This window comes from Martes martes, assembly GCF_963455335.1.
Source record: "Martes martes genome assembly, chromosome: 1".
NCBI lineage: Eukaryota > Metazoa > Chordata > Mammalia > Carnivora > Mustelidae > Martes > Martes martes.
In genome coordinates this window covers 11,117,608-11,132,196 of record NC_137888.1, presented here as the reverse complement: position 1 = coordinate 11,132,196, position 14,589 = coordinate 11,117,608, and the positions used below count along the sequence as shown (strand labels likewise).

Sequence of the window (14,589 nt, the reverse complement as noted above, 5' to 3'; positions counted from 1 at the left end):
CCAAGGGTTGCAAAGATGAAACACAAGCAAAGCACTCGGTACAACACCCGGCACAAAATCACCGTTCAGTAAGTGTTGGCTACTGCCCATCTCACAGAGCAGCAAAGGGTCTGGTCACATGCAACCAACCCTCTGAGCTCTCGCACCTTTTAGTTTCTGCAGGGGGCACTTCTATCATCTGGACCTGTGCCGTCCAAAAACAAGGGCCACTAGTCCACAGGTGGCTAAGGAACCTGTGAACTGTGTCTAGTCAGAACTGAGGCCTTTTGTCACGGTAAAACACACATTCGATTTCGAAGACGCTAAGAAGAAAAAAAAAAAAAAAAGGAATTGGGGCGCCTGGCTGGCTCATGCCGTCTAGAGCAGGCTGCTCTTGATCTCGCGGTTGTGAGTTCAAGCTCCGCCTCGGATGTAGAGCTTATTAAAAAAAAAAAATCAATAAATACAAGAATTTATAATATTTCAATTTTAAGGTATCTTATTATGGGTTGAAATGATAAATTTTGGATGTATTGGCATAAACGAAAGTGCCTTGCATTGCACCTGCATTGAACAGAGCTGATACAGATAGAACACCCGGTTACTCAGAACGGGGACTAGCCGCTCCTGGGAGCTGGTGAGAAATGCAGAGTCTCGGGCCCCGCCCAGACCTACCAATTCAGCATCTGCACTTCAACATGATTCTGAGCCGTATCTCCGGAGTTTTTCGATATTTCTCTTAAGTGGGCAAACCCGGCCGTATAATCACGTAAACGGGAATACCCTTGCTTTGTGTATGGTTCACCGATAAAGGAAAGTGAAGGAGGAAAAAGCGGTGGCAGAGAAGGAGTACGGGAAAAAGAAAAAGAAACTCAAATTCTAGGAACAAAAAGAAAGCTGGGGGTTGGGGGGAGGAATCCAACCTGGGAGATTCAGTGGAAGGGAACTTCGATTTTTGCTTCCATAAATGCAGAGGGAGATGCAAACTGAGATAAAACCTACCATCCAAACCTGCAAGGATCAGGAAATCGTCAGTCAAGTCTTTCCCGCCCCTCAACGGCCTCAGCTAAGCTAGGCCTGGGCCCGACGCGGTCTGGGGTTGGGGTGCAACGCCAACCACCATGCAACCCAGGGCTGCACGGTTCCGCGAGGCGTCCAAAGCCCAAAGCCCCGCTTCCCAAGACACAGAACCCGGGTCCGGGAGCTCACCTGCCTCTGAGCTGCCCCAACGGCCTGCGTCTTCGCCACCGCCACCTTGGAGTCCTTTTGCAGAGGGCCCGCCCCCGCCTGCCCAGGCGCTGCTCCCATTGGTCAGGTAGCTCGTCACTCCTGGACCGCAGGCTGGGGAGAACGCCATAGCAACCGAACTCGGAACTACATCTCCCGGAATGCTCCGCCAGGTGGAGAAGGGTGGAGCCAGGGGCTACCAGTAAATGGGCGAAATTGTAGTCTCCCGGATAGATTCCGTTTTATGTAAATTTCTGTTAAAGACCACACCCTTCCTCATTCCAACCGTTTGCCAGACCGCCTAATCTGGACTGTGACCGCCTCTTTTTCGCCTCTACCTTGTTCTCTCCTTTAAGACCTTTTGTGACTAATTTAGTTGAGTGCATCCTAACCAGTGCCTCACACGACAACGGGCAGATGGACCAAAATCGTGAAACAAAATCTCCATGAGCCCCGTCAGAGAAATCCCAGACCCGAAGCTTTGGGTTACGCCTTCTGGGAAGGGGGCGGGGAGACAAGGCCGTCCTCCCTCCCACACCCTTTGCGCTTGCTGACTGGTTACTTCGGCTGTCACTCCGTCCTCTTCCATCTTTTTTGCTTGCCGCCTCCCTCTCTCCTGCGGTGGGCGGGCGTAGCGGTAGGGGGCGGTGAGGAGGTGCGGGCCTCTTCCTCCGATTGGCCGACTGTTCGCTCCCACCCATCTGTGGGCGGAGATGGAGGGGTGGAGGAGGGCGGGAGAGGCTGCGGAGGGAGATGAGGAGATAGGTGGGAGCGAGGGAGCGAGGGAGGGAGCGAAGGAGGTAGAGAAGAGCGGAGGAGAGGGGAGGGAGCGCAGCTTGGTTGCTCCGTAGTACGGCGGCTCGCGAGGGAGAATCCCGAGCGGGCTCCGGGACGCACGGGCAGGCGGGCCGGCGGGCGGGGATGGTGTGCGGGGCTGCGGCTCCTGCGTCCCTCCCCGCGGCGAGTGAGCGGCACTGATTTGTCCCTGGGGCTGCAGCGCGGACCCGCCTGGAGATGAGGTGAGGAGCGGGCTGGACGGCGGCGGCCTGGACGGGGAAGCGGCGGGGGCGGGGGTCGGCGCGGGGGTCGGCGCGATGGCCGCCCGGGGCGCCCGTCCCTCGGGCCGGCGCGAGTCCCTCGGGCCGCCCTTCAGCCTTTGCCGCGCGCCCCGGAGGCGCGGCAGCGGCGGCCCCTGCGCCTCGTCCTTCCCCATCCTCCCGGGGGTGGCGGCGGGGCGGCCGGCTGAGGCCGGGACGCCGCGGCTGGCCGAGGGGGTGGCGGCCGCCGGACGGGCTTGGGGCTGAATGGGCGTCCGCAGCCCCGGCCGGCCGAGCGGGGTCGCCTCCCTCCCCAGGGGGCGTGGGGGCGGTCGGCCCTTCCAGGGCTGACCTCGCTGCCCTCGGCCGCCTGCGCGTGGCGGGCTGGCCAAGCCTCGCCTCCCCGCCAGCCTCTCGGGGACCCGGAGCTCGCGGGGAGCGGCGTCGCGCCGCCCGCCTCTCCCTCGGGCCTCGAGTCCCCGGCTCATCTCTTTCTCTCTGTCGCGTGCCTGCAAGATCGCTGTCAGTGAAGGGCAGTCAATGCCGTTCGGCCCTGAGTCGTCCGGCCGGGGCGGACTCTGATGGCATTTAGCAGAAAGCGGCTCTCCTTTCGGTGGGAGCGCGTCCCCGGGGTCTGCCGCGGCTCCTTCCCTTTACGCACGGACGCGGTCTTGCGGTGTGGACCCAGGGCACAATTGCGGGCTCTTCTTGCTTGACGAGGAAATGTAATCAGAATCCCCAGGAAAAGGAAACCGACGCCGAATGGGTCGCACCTTCCTTTACTTCTGTTGGCCGTGGGATTAGAAAACAACTTCGCAGATAACATTTCCTGTGGGCATCTTTTGTTGTGTTTCAGACTAAAGAAGGCTTTGCTTTTGAAGAAATGAATTAGCGTCTTTTTCTGTTGAGTGGGAGGCTATGGAGATTTTTGGTAGCCTCTCAATATGAAAGTTTCCTTTAGAACTTTGCCGTCATCGGTGCTATTCTGAAGGCAGCACCAGCCTGAAATTTTAAATATATGCGCACTCCGGACAGATGCGTTTCTTTGTGCTTATCTCCTGGCATCCTACTCTTGCTATTTCTGTGATCAAACGTACAAATAATAAAAGCAAGTACAGTAAAAAGAACAGATTAAAAAAACCGAATACCATACAAACAGATGCATCTGCAACAGCCTCCATTCCGTTAACGAGAGGCAATGTTACTAATCCCTTTGAACGGATGATCAGAGATCTCATGGATTAGGTAGTGGACAGGATCTGAGGTTAGGAACTAGAGCCAGGACCCAGCAGGCCAGATGACTTGTGAAGTGCTACTCTTAACCTCTAAAATGGGAGGAACGTATTTGTCTGGGTACCTTTATTTTTAGATGACTTAAGGTGCAGAAACTTAAAACCCTCCCCCAAGGTTAGGATTTCTCTCTCTCTCAGAACAAAATGCTGTGTTTTTCTTTAAAATTATTTTTCTAGTTTACGTGACACAGTTATGTTGTACTGAGGGGTGTTTGCTTTTTATAACTAAAAATGCACATATTTGTAATATGGAAGGGAATTTTTTTTCAGTAGGAGGTTGGTAAAGAACCCAGGATCTTTTAAGTAATCTAAATTGGAAATGAGGGACACATTAAAACTATTTAAAACTAACTGAAGTAGTTCCACTAAGGAGCATTTCTGATAGATTTTTTTTTTTTAATGGCATTTCTTTATCTAAGAATGTATCTGTTGAAATTGCTGAGGCCCCGCGGCACCTTCACAATACTCTATTATTATTATTCTGCCTGAGTAGGAGAGGAAATGAACAAATTTTTGATGTACTTTGGAACCCTGTGGATTGTTCAGATACTAAGCATTGTGAAATAGGGCATAAAATGAGTGGTAGCAAGTTAGTTCCGTGAAATGTTTGTCCCTCTTGGCTTTTTTTATTTTTTTATTTTTTTGCAGTTGACTAGAAATTTCCTTTTTTCTTAATGTTTATTTCTTCTGTTGGTAGGACTTAAGTTCATCTTTTCATCAAATGCCTAGATGGAAGCAAATTCAAATCTCCCATAAGACATTAAGGAGGAGGTGCTGGTAAATTGCTCCATTCTTACTCATCTTTTTAATTTGCTGGATTTGTGAATTATACAGAACTAATTACATGAGGGTTGGGTTTGTGTTACTCAGTTCAAATTCCACTGCCGTAGAGCTATTCTCTTCTGAATGATCGTTTTCTTCTGAAGGGCTCCACTTACTGGTGGGTTTCTCAAAGTCTGGACCTCAGATCACTTAGATCAGCATGAAGTGAAGTTCTTGTTAAATATAGAGGGTTTTTTGGTCACTTAACCTCAGAATCAGACTCCTGGAGGCGGGGCCCTGGAATAGTTTTTTTTTTTTTTTTTTAAGATTTGATTTATTTATTAGAGAGAGTGAGAGAGAGCATGAGATAGATGGGAAGAGGTCAGAGGGAGAAGCAGACTCCCTGCAGAGCTGGGAGCCCGATGTGAGACTCAATCCCAGGACTCCCAGATCAGGACCTCCGCCAAAAGCAGTTGCTTAACCAGCTGAGCCATCCAGGTGCCCTGGAATTGGTTTTTTTAAACAACTTCACCAGGTTCTCCTGGGATAGTAAAGTTGGCAAACAGTTGATGCTCTGCTTCCCTCTTGCTAAGCATCTCCTAAGATCATCTCCTGAAGTGGACGGCAGATATTTTAAGTAACGGACTAAGTTTTATACCTTAGACTGCTAATAAGAAATGGACTACAACCTTCAGATACATAATGCACTTACAATAAAGGTTTCAGAAGAGTAGGGATTTTGAGTCATCATTCTATCTCCAGTGCTAGAATAGTGCCTGGAGGAACTCCATTAAATATTTATGAGTGAATAACATGGCAATGAGGCCACATTTTAAAACCTTTTCTTGTAAAATTAATCTTATTACTTAGTCAGTGATTTTATAAATTAGGAGCCGCTTGCACTATGCCCAGTCATTTCTGTAAGTTTGGTTGGCTCTGAAAAGAGAGAACCTTTCCCAAGCATAGATTGCTCAAGGCGATTAAGCTGGAGAGAAGGCTCCTATCAGAATATTGCTTAGAGACTCAAAATGTAAATTTAAGTCACAGTGTAGTGGTAAATTACTGTGTTATCGCTATTTTCAAAATACCATTTTTTAAGCTATGGTAGGCCCAAATAATGCTGTAAAAATTGGTTTACAAAAAATGCAGAAAATTGTCATGTTTTCCAATTTCATTTTTCATCCTGATAAAATATGGCCTTCATTCCTTTCTTTCAGAATCCAGTGTAGGGCCCCATAAATAACAGTTTCTGTTACATAGTTGAGGGTGCTGAACAGTTAGGAGTAAAATTTCTGGAGGATACTGAGTTTGACTCCATAGTCTGTGACTTTGATCTAGTCTAACATTTCAGGGTCTCAGTCTTTTCAGCTGAATGGGAATAATAATAAGTAGGTTAAGTTTAAATACTTCAGAGTGCTTACATAAGTTCTTGAGATATGTTCGTTTAATAAGTGGTAATTAGGATGACAATAAGGAATTGAGTTATATACAAATACATAAAATTCCAAAACCAACCCATTTAATTCTTGTACTGCTGCACTTGATGGTAGAAATCCATCACTTGAAGTCTTTTGCTAATGTCTTGATACTTAGTATGTCTAACTTTTAATTGGATAACTTATCTATTGAAAGTATCTAATATTCAGGACACAGGGATGCATGGGTGGCTCAGTCCATTGGGTGTCTGCCTTTGGCTCAGGTCATGATCCCAGGGTCTTGGTCAGTGGGGAGCCTGCTTCTCCCTCTGTCTGCTGCTTCCCCTGCTTGTGTGCTTTCTCTCTGACAAATCAATAAATAAAATCTTTAAAAAAAAAAAAAAAGGAAACAAACTTGAGGGTTGCTGGAGTGGAGGGGGGTGGGAGGGATTGGCGTGGTTGGGTGATGGCCATTGGGGAGGGTATGTGCTGTGGTGAGTGCTGTGAATTGTGTAAGACTGATGATTCACAGACCTGTACCCCTGAAACAAATAATACATTATATGTTAATAAAAAATTAAAAGTGTCTAATAGACCATCAAGTATTATGTAAATACGAGTTTTTTTCTAAATAAAAATAAATCTTGTCATTACTTTTAGCTTCATTATGTATTTCAGAACCAAACTATTTATCCGTTCATAGCCGTTGTATTTTAAAGAATTGCATTTTGGAGGGCGCCTGGGTGGCTCAGTGGGTTAAAGCCTCTGCCTTCGGCTCAGGTCATGATCCCAGGGTCCTTGGATGGAGCCCGGCATCATCATCATCATCATCATCATCATCATCAGGCTTTCTGCTCAGCAGGGAGCCTGCTTCCTCCTCTCTCTCTCTGCCTGCTTCTCTGCCTACTTGTGATCTCTGTCAAATAAATAAATAAAATCTTAAAAAAAAAAGAATTGCATTTTGGGGTGCGTGGGTGGCTCAGTCAGTGAAGCGTCTGCCTTGCCTCAGGTCATGATCTCAGGGTCCTGGGATCCAGTTCCATCTTGGGTTCCCTGCCCAGTGGGGAGCCTGCTTCTCCCTCTCCTCCCTTCTTGTGTTCTCTCTCACTATCTCTGTCTCTTCTCAAATAAATAAGATATTAAAAAAATAAAGAAAGAATTGCATCTTCGTGGTAGAAAAGTTGAGATACAGAAAAGTAAAAACTATAAAATTCTCATAAATCCACTACCTCAGTACATACCTCTCCAAACCTCTTTTTTTTTTTTTTTTTCTGCGCATGTGGCTTTTTACATACCATTTTGGGTAACAAGTATGAGCTCTTGCTATACATGATCATTTTGTAACTTTTTGGTTTTGGCCTAACATGTTACAATGAATCCATGTCTATATTGTCAGTTATAATAGTTTAATAAATGAATAAGATTCCATTTTATATGTGTGTGATAATTTAACCATTAATTTTTGTCAGACATTAGTTTATTTCCTTTTTCCCCTCACTGTTACAACTCTGCAGTGACTGTTCTCCTATATACACCTCCGTGTATGCTTGTGAAATGTTTTTTCTGTAGGATAAGTTTCTAGAAGTGGATTTGCAGGATCAAGGTACAGTACATGCTAAGTTTGAGATTTGTGATACGTACTGCCATTTAGAAAGGTTGTAGCAGTTTACATCCTTACAGTCCTGGTTGAGAGTTCTGTTTTCTTTTTTAGGAATGACTTAACCAGTGACAAACTAGTGAATTACTATTATTCTTAGGAAGAAGAAAGGAATGCGAATGTGACGCGTTCAGGAATGTGATCTGGAAAGTCGGAAAATTCGTACACCAGTAATAGTGATAGCTAACATTTAGCAAGTCCTTTTACATCATTTGATTTTTTTTTTTAAATTTATTTGACAGAGAGAGGGGCACTGAGAGAGGGAACACAAGCATGGGGAGTGGGAGAGGGAGAAGCAGGCTTCTAGGGAGCCTGATGCTGGCTTGATCCCAGGATTCTGGGATCATGACCTGAGCCGAAGGCAGATGCTTAACCGACTGAGCCACCCAGGTGCCCCAAATTGTCCTTTTTAAGATGAATGTACCTTGGAAACTGAGGTACCAGCAGTGAAGGAACTTCAAGAGCCAGCAGGTGGCCACCCTATGTAACTTCTGAGGCCAAACTTTCAACCATAACACTGGACCGCCCTTTCCCCAGACACGATTTATAGGTATTAGGGTATTTTTACGTTTCTGATTTCAGTTTTGGCATAACCTAGAGGTTCCCTGATTTATGTTAATTTATAGATTTGAGTCCCTCTCATTTAGAAGTGAGTTGTCTAAGTTAGCTCACAAATTAAGCCTTGTCTACTGTCTAACATTCATCTCTCAAAGCAGCTTGTTAGCCTTTCCAGTGAGGTGGTTTTCCTGCAGTGCCCCCGATGAAAAGCAGGGTTGGAGTACCAGAGAAGACTAGTGGAATTTGAAAAGACGGTTCACTTGTAATGTGTAATGCGTGGCCTTGCCCTGGAAAGGAGTACATGTGGATGTATGATCAGGGAGACAGCTGGAGTCTGTTCAAACATTCCCACACTGGCCAGTTTCAAGATTTGAAGCAGCTTCTGGAAGTTCGATGTAGGAATGTGAAGGCCTCACTGGAGAGAGATGTCACAGATCCATTGGGAGATTGTTTAAAAAAACAAACAAACACCTATTAATAAACGTGATGATAGAATATCATTAACATTTTGTTGCCCTCTAACAAGGTGAGTTTAAAACAGGTTAATCTATTTGAATTCATCAGTGCTCTTTTGACCTGTTTCTAGTAGAATGAATGATCGGCCGCTTATCTTACGAGCTTAGAGCCCAGAGAGAGCATTGGTGAAATTGTTTAGGCTTAAGCTCTCTGGCCCGAGTTTGCTTATGCTGAGGTCGGACAGCCCAGCTCAATTTGAAGCTGGTGGCTAAAACCCATTCTCACTGTTGGCATAGTTTGGGGCTCCACCAAGGTTGTGGGGGAGTGGTACTCAGTATCGTTCATTCTCGGTTGAGTGGTAGAGCCAGGAGTTGAACTGAGGGGTGTGATGGAGAATTTTGGATTCAGCTGAACAGGACTGTGCAAATACCAAGGTCGTAGCGGTTGGTCAGTAGTTGTTGTTGTTGCTTAACCTTGATGGTTAAAATTAAAGTCCTCTCCTTAATGCAAGAGAGCAGTGCTTTTGATCCTCTTGCTTTAATGGGCATTTTTGCCTTGTTTCTCTGTCTTCGATGGTTTTTCTCATCCTTGCGTCTTGCCTATAAGTCTGCCTGGTGACTGGTGGTATGGATTTGCGAGACACGGACACAGCTCATGGAAATGAATGCCACCGAGTGGCTTTGGGTGCCATGCTTCAGCCAACCTATTTAAGGACTCCGATTCTTTAAAGATTTTATTTATTTGAGAGGGGCAGGGGAAGGCAGAGGGAGAGGAAGAGAGAATCCCAAGAAGACTCCGCGCTGAGCGGGGAGCCCCACGTGGGTCTCCATCTCAGGAACTCTGAGACCAAGTCCTGAGCTGACACCAAAAATGGGACGCTCAGGTGCCCCGAGGAGGACACTGATTCTTAGGATAATAGCACTGGAATCAAGTTGCTGTGGGATCTGCTTGTCTTGTCTTTGTGTGCGTGCATGTGTGTAGGGCTAATTACTTTTCTCTGAGGCAGATTTCCTGAGCAGTTACATTGTTCTAACAAGGGCAGTGTTCTGTATTATAAGCCATTGTGTAAACACACACACACCATTCCTGTACGTTATCTATAATGAGAGTCTGTTCATTTGGGATTCAAGGTTTTATAAAAATCCATTTCTGCTGTAAACTTAAGATAATAGATTTTGAAAACAAGTTATCTTTCAGCGTCTGGAATTATTTAAATTCAACTGCTCCATTCTGGCAGAATTGAAATATTACCTTTTGGTCGCTGACCTAAAAGCTAGTAGAGCTTTATAGCTAGTATGAGAGAAAGCTTGAAAAATTGACAAATCAATGCCATTCCTGGTATGTACCGGGTTCCACTGAGTAAAGGTCCCCCTCTTCTGTTTCTCATCTCTCCTTCGCTTACAATAAATAATTATTGTTAAACAAAGTCAGTAAATGATAATAAAATTATTATGGGTAGTATTGCTTATTTCCAGATATCTTCAACACAGTCATTATAATTGCTTTAAAATTCTTTAAATAAGGGGCCCCTGGGTGACTCAGTCATTAAGCGCCTCCCTTCAGCTCAGGTCATGATCCCAGGGTCCTGGGATCGAGCCCCGCATCAGGCTCCCTGTTCAGCTTCTCCGTCTCCCACTCCCCCTGCTTGTGTTCCCTCTCTCACAGTCTCTCCCTCTGTCAAATAAATAAAAATAAATAAAAAAAAAAAGAAATATCCCTGTTAAATAAAATTCTTTAAATGATTACGGAAATTGAGGAGGCAGTGAAGATGGTAGAGAGGTTACTAGAAGGTAAGCTTCAGGAGGGCGTGGAGTTTTGGCTGTGTTGCTCACTGCTTTATCCCCAGGGCCTAGAACAGCGCCTGGTACAGGGTGGGCGCTGAGTGGTTGCTTGTTGGCCCGTTGAGTAGATTAGTGTTTGAGGACCTGATTGTCACCTACTTCAGTGAGCACTGGAAAGACAGGTGAGGAATAAAGGAGACAGGCTGGTTGGAATTTTCTTCCGTCAGTGGAAGTAGGAAGCTAAGGTAAGTTTTAAGCAGGGGGGAGTCCCGTGATTTGCTTTTGTTTAAAAAGATCACTCTGGATGTCATGGGAGTGGGAGAGCCTTGTAGGAGAGCAAGAGAGAAATGTTGAATTGCCTCTACTTTCTGTCATCTGCAGACATTAGCATTTCTACTTAGCCTGGTAGTTTTTCTTTAGCATGAAGATGCTCTGTGAGGTTTCAGAGATGGGGTAAGATGAATGGTGACTGGTAGAAGCTTTTTGGAGTTCTCGTAAAACTGGTGTTAATAGTGGTCAAACCAAATCAAACAATATAAAACAAAGATCAGGAATTATTTAACTTTTTAAGCATCAAGTTAATTGATTAACAGATTTCTGATAAAGATTGTTTATGTTTCTTGGTGAAAGAAACTTTGAATATAGAGGAATGAATCCTTAAAATAGGTGTTTTATGACCCGAGTATCTATAGAAGCTGTTCACTTTGAGGAAGATGTAATTTGTAAAATGCTGCTATTGTCTGTCCAAGCTGGTGTTTTAATTAGTATCAAAGGGAGGGAAATACTGCCGTAATTGTAACCTTACATTATTTCCTTAGTTCAATTACTTTTAAACCACAGTCATTATCTGTTATCTTTAGTTGTTTCGGTTTCATTAGATGAAGTGAAATTGCAGTTGTGATTTGGTAATTTAAAAAATAACATGTTTTTTTTTTTTTCTCACTCCAAAAGCAATAAGCACGTATATGTGTTTATTGAAGGAAACTTTTGAAAATAGAGATAAGGGAAGAAGAAAGTGGACCTAGAATTTCACCATCCAGCGATAATGACTGTTCATAAACTGGGAAGGGTCAGCCTACTCAAATTTCTCAGCAGGTTGGGTGTGAGCTTCTCCGTCTGGGAGACATGAGGATATGCTAAGGATCTGGGCACTGAAGATGGTCCATGGTTGGGACCTACTCGTTTGTGGCCCTGGGAGGATGCCTTTTGGTGTTACTATACCTTCTAGTTCTTCAAGAGAAGCTGGAAATCTAGAAATACAGATTTAATATGAAATCTCCCAATTTTTAGGTGGGCCACGATTTTTATAAACACACTGGGTTTCAAACAAAGCATACCCAAGGGCTGAATTCAGTCTTCGTTGGCTTGCCAGTTTATGTAATCTCAATACATACAGTTGTGTAGCCTGTGTTTTTCACTTAATATATTGGAATACGTTCCAAGCCTCAATAGCCCACCGCTGCCCTCCAGTGTGTTCCCCTGGCGGTGTGTACCTATTTTGTGTTCCCTTACCATGACTGGGTAAAACCATTTAAGAAAGACCTTAGTTTTATTTGTTTTAACTTGAAAATTTTTTTTAAAGATTTTATTTCTTATTTGACAGAGACACAGTGAGAGAGGGAACACAAGCAGGGGGAGTGGGAGAGGGAGAAGCAGGCTTCCCGCTGAGCAGGGAGCCGGATGTGGGGCTCAATACCAGGACCCTGGGATCATGACCTGAGCCGAAAGCAGAGGCTTTAACCCACTGAGCCACCCAGGCGCCCCTTAACTTGAATTTTTTTGCTACCACCAATGAGTTTGAACATTTATTGAATGTGCCTTGACTTTATACAAATTTCCTTGGTAACCAGCCACCTTACTAGAATTCTTAGTTCCAGGAGTCTTCTGGTCATTTATTCAGTGCTTCTCAAGCTTTTTAAAATATCCTATACAATTAGTAGCACATTAGTCCTGGTAATTAGCACAGGCATCATCCCTCAGACCTGAGGGCAGCAGTACCTTGAGCACACCTGTGACCCATTTGAAAGTACAGTAGTTGGGAAGTTCTGAGTTTGGTCATTATTTTTCCATGTAATAATAACCTTGAAAATTAAGGATTGCCAAAAACACAGAAGTACACAATTTAATTCTGGTAATCGTGATTTCATTGGAAAGGCCATTTTGCAGATGTGGACTCCACTTCTACCTCTTTTTTTTTTTTTTAACGTTTACCTCTTTTATTTATTTTTTTTAAAGATTTTATTTATTTATTTGACAGATAGATCACAAGTAGGCAGAGAGGCAGGCAGAGAGAGAAGGGAGGATGCAGGCTCCCCGCTGAGCAGAGAGCCCAATGCGGGGCTCCGATCCCAGGACGCTGGGATCATGACCTGAGCCGAAGGCAGCGGCTTTAACCCACTGAGCCACCCAGGCGCCCCACTTTTACCTCTTTTAAACCAGTTCAGATCTCGGCGTGGGGGAAAATGGGAAGGAAGAGATTTGGAATGCACTTCCAAATGTCCTGGAATTTCATGGTGTTATTTCCCTTCACATACATGTAACAGTGTGGCCTCATGCAAAAAAGTGATACTAGAGATATTCACAGTGTACATATAGTATCCTGTGTGTCCATGTAGGGGATGCATTTGAAGTTTGTTCTGGTGTGTTCTGGTCAAGCCACTGAAACAAGACTCAACTTTAATATCTAAATACCAAGAAACTGAGTCACAGTTTAATTTACCCGGGACTAGGCTTCCTCTCTTAGAATAGCTTTCTGCTTTATGGTGATGTCTAAGAAACTCAATGCTTAGTTTACCTAGTCCATTATCCTAAGGAGTTGGGTGGGGAGGAAAAACAGAAAAGTGAAAGGGAAGAGAAGGAAAGGATAGTAGTAGAAGGAAGACAAAATTCAGTGCTACAGTAGTCCTTTATATTTGTCTGAACTTCTTTATTTGCAAACTGTCTTAAGAAAAAAAGGAGAATGTGTTAACTCACATACCTGTCAAATCCAGGGGTTCGGATTGGCCTGGCTTGATCACGTGCCTGAACCCGTCCTCTCCGCGGGGGAGTGCAGCGCTCTCATTGGTTGTCCCGGGCCTTTTTGTACAAGTTGGTGAGATTGGTACCTAACCTGGAATTAACAGGAGGGAAAATGGTATCAGTTGGGAGAAGAGAGTGCTGAGCAAGCAAACACATGCCCAACACACTCATCATGAACCGTGAGCACATGGAAGGGGGCTGCTGGTGACCCCTTCTCTTCTTTTAAATGATAGCCTTTAAGGGGCGCCTGGGTGGCTCAGTCGTTAAGCGACTGCCTTCGGATCGGGCCATGATCCGAGGGTCCTGGGATGAGCCCCGCATCGGGGTCCCTGCTCAGCGGGAGCCTGCTTCTCCCTCTCCCTCTGTCTGCTTGTGTTCCCTCTCTCGCTGTGTCTCTCTCTGTCAAAAAAGAAAAAAAGAAAAAGAAAAAGATAGCCTTTAATAAAAGCCCTTAATAAAATGATACAAAGTCATCAAAACAACCAAAAGTATATATGAGCATTCTTCTCAATAAAATTTGCTTCTTGAATTTAAATGGTGAATATATTGCGTACAGAATTTGTGTCGTTTCTCATTCATTTTAGAACGAAATATATTTTACTATTCTGTGATTTCTCTGAGTAGAATGAAGTTTGGGAGACTCATCTGGAATCTGGTTAGATCACGTTAAATTTAGAACTGTGGCCATTATTGTCACTGGTTTGGCTGCTTCTATAATTGCGGATTTTCTCAGTGCCTAAGATGTGTTCGTTAGCACTCTGCCTTGGCTCGTACTTGGAGGCTTTTTTAACTTATGCTCATCTGGAACTGCTGGAAAAACATGTATCTACTGTGGAAAAGTTGGAGCTGGAAAGGGATGTCCTTTATTCAGTCATCTGCTTTTTTTTTTTTTTTTAGACTCGAGGAAAGATAGCAACTTGACCTTTTTCAGAACGAGATGGGCCTGTTTTTGAGATTTGTTGTTGTTGTAGTAAGAGACTGATTACGGTAGATGGCAAAGAGCTTATGATATCTTGAAAAATATGTTGCATGTATTTTTAAGATTCTGTGTTATAATTCATTTCGCACGCTCCGATTACAGCAGTTCCATCCAGAAACGAGTTCCTGGTCCTTCTTCCCTTTCTCTCAAGTTGTTCATTTCCTCCTGGTTTCATTTCCTTCTCTGTGCACCTGGGAACTCTGAGCGTGTCCCGTCAGCGATTCCCTTGTCCTGTTGTCCTTCTGTCATTTCTAGCCTGCGGACCCCCCGTCGCTAGACGATCCCAGCTGTCTGTGCCCTATTTCCTGTGTTTGTGCTGCGGACAGTTGGCTGCAGAGAAGCATGCAAACTTGTGGACTTCCTTCCCCACTTAGCTGTGACCTGCTAAGGAGCGCTAAGGAGCCTTTCTCCGCGTTCTCTCCCTTCCT

The 14,589-nt window shown here is 44.9% G+C and overlaps 2 protein-coding genes across 5 annotated transcripts in view; one reads left to right on the top strand and one right to left on the bottom strand.

The window, feature by feature from the left end:
* Positions 1–1,257, bottom strand: part of CRYZL1 (crystallin zeta like 1) — a 40,750-nt gene extending 39,493 nt beyond the window's left edge. Inside the window, exon 1 of the mRNA XM_080812867.1 lies at positions 1,189–1,257. The gene's annotated coding sequence lies outside the window, so the exon portion shown is untranslated. The remainder of the gene's footprint in view (positions 1–1,188) is intronic.
* A 701-nt stretch (positions 1,258–1,958) lies between these two features.
* Positions 1,959–14,589, top strand: part of ITSN1 (intersectin 1) — a 209,666-nt gene continuing 197,035 nt past the window's right edge. For all 4 annotated transcript variants that reach the window (XR_013966609.1, XM_080799703.1, XM_080799704.1 and 1 more), the window contains exon 1: positions 1,959–2,225. The gene's annotated coding sequence lies outside the window, so the exon portion shown is untranslated. The remainder of the gene's footprint in view (positions 2,226–14,589) is intronic.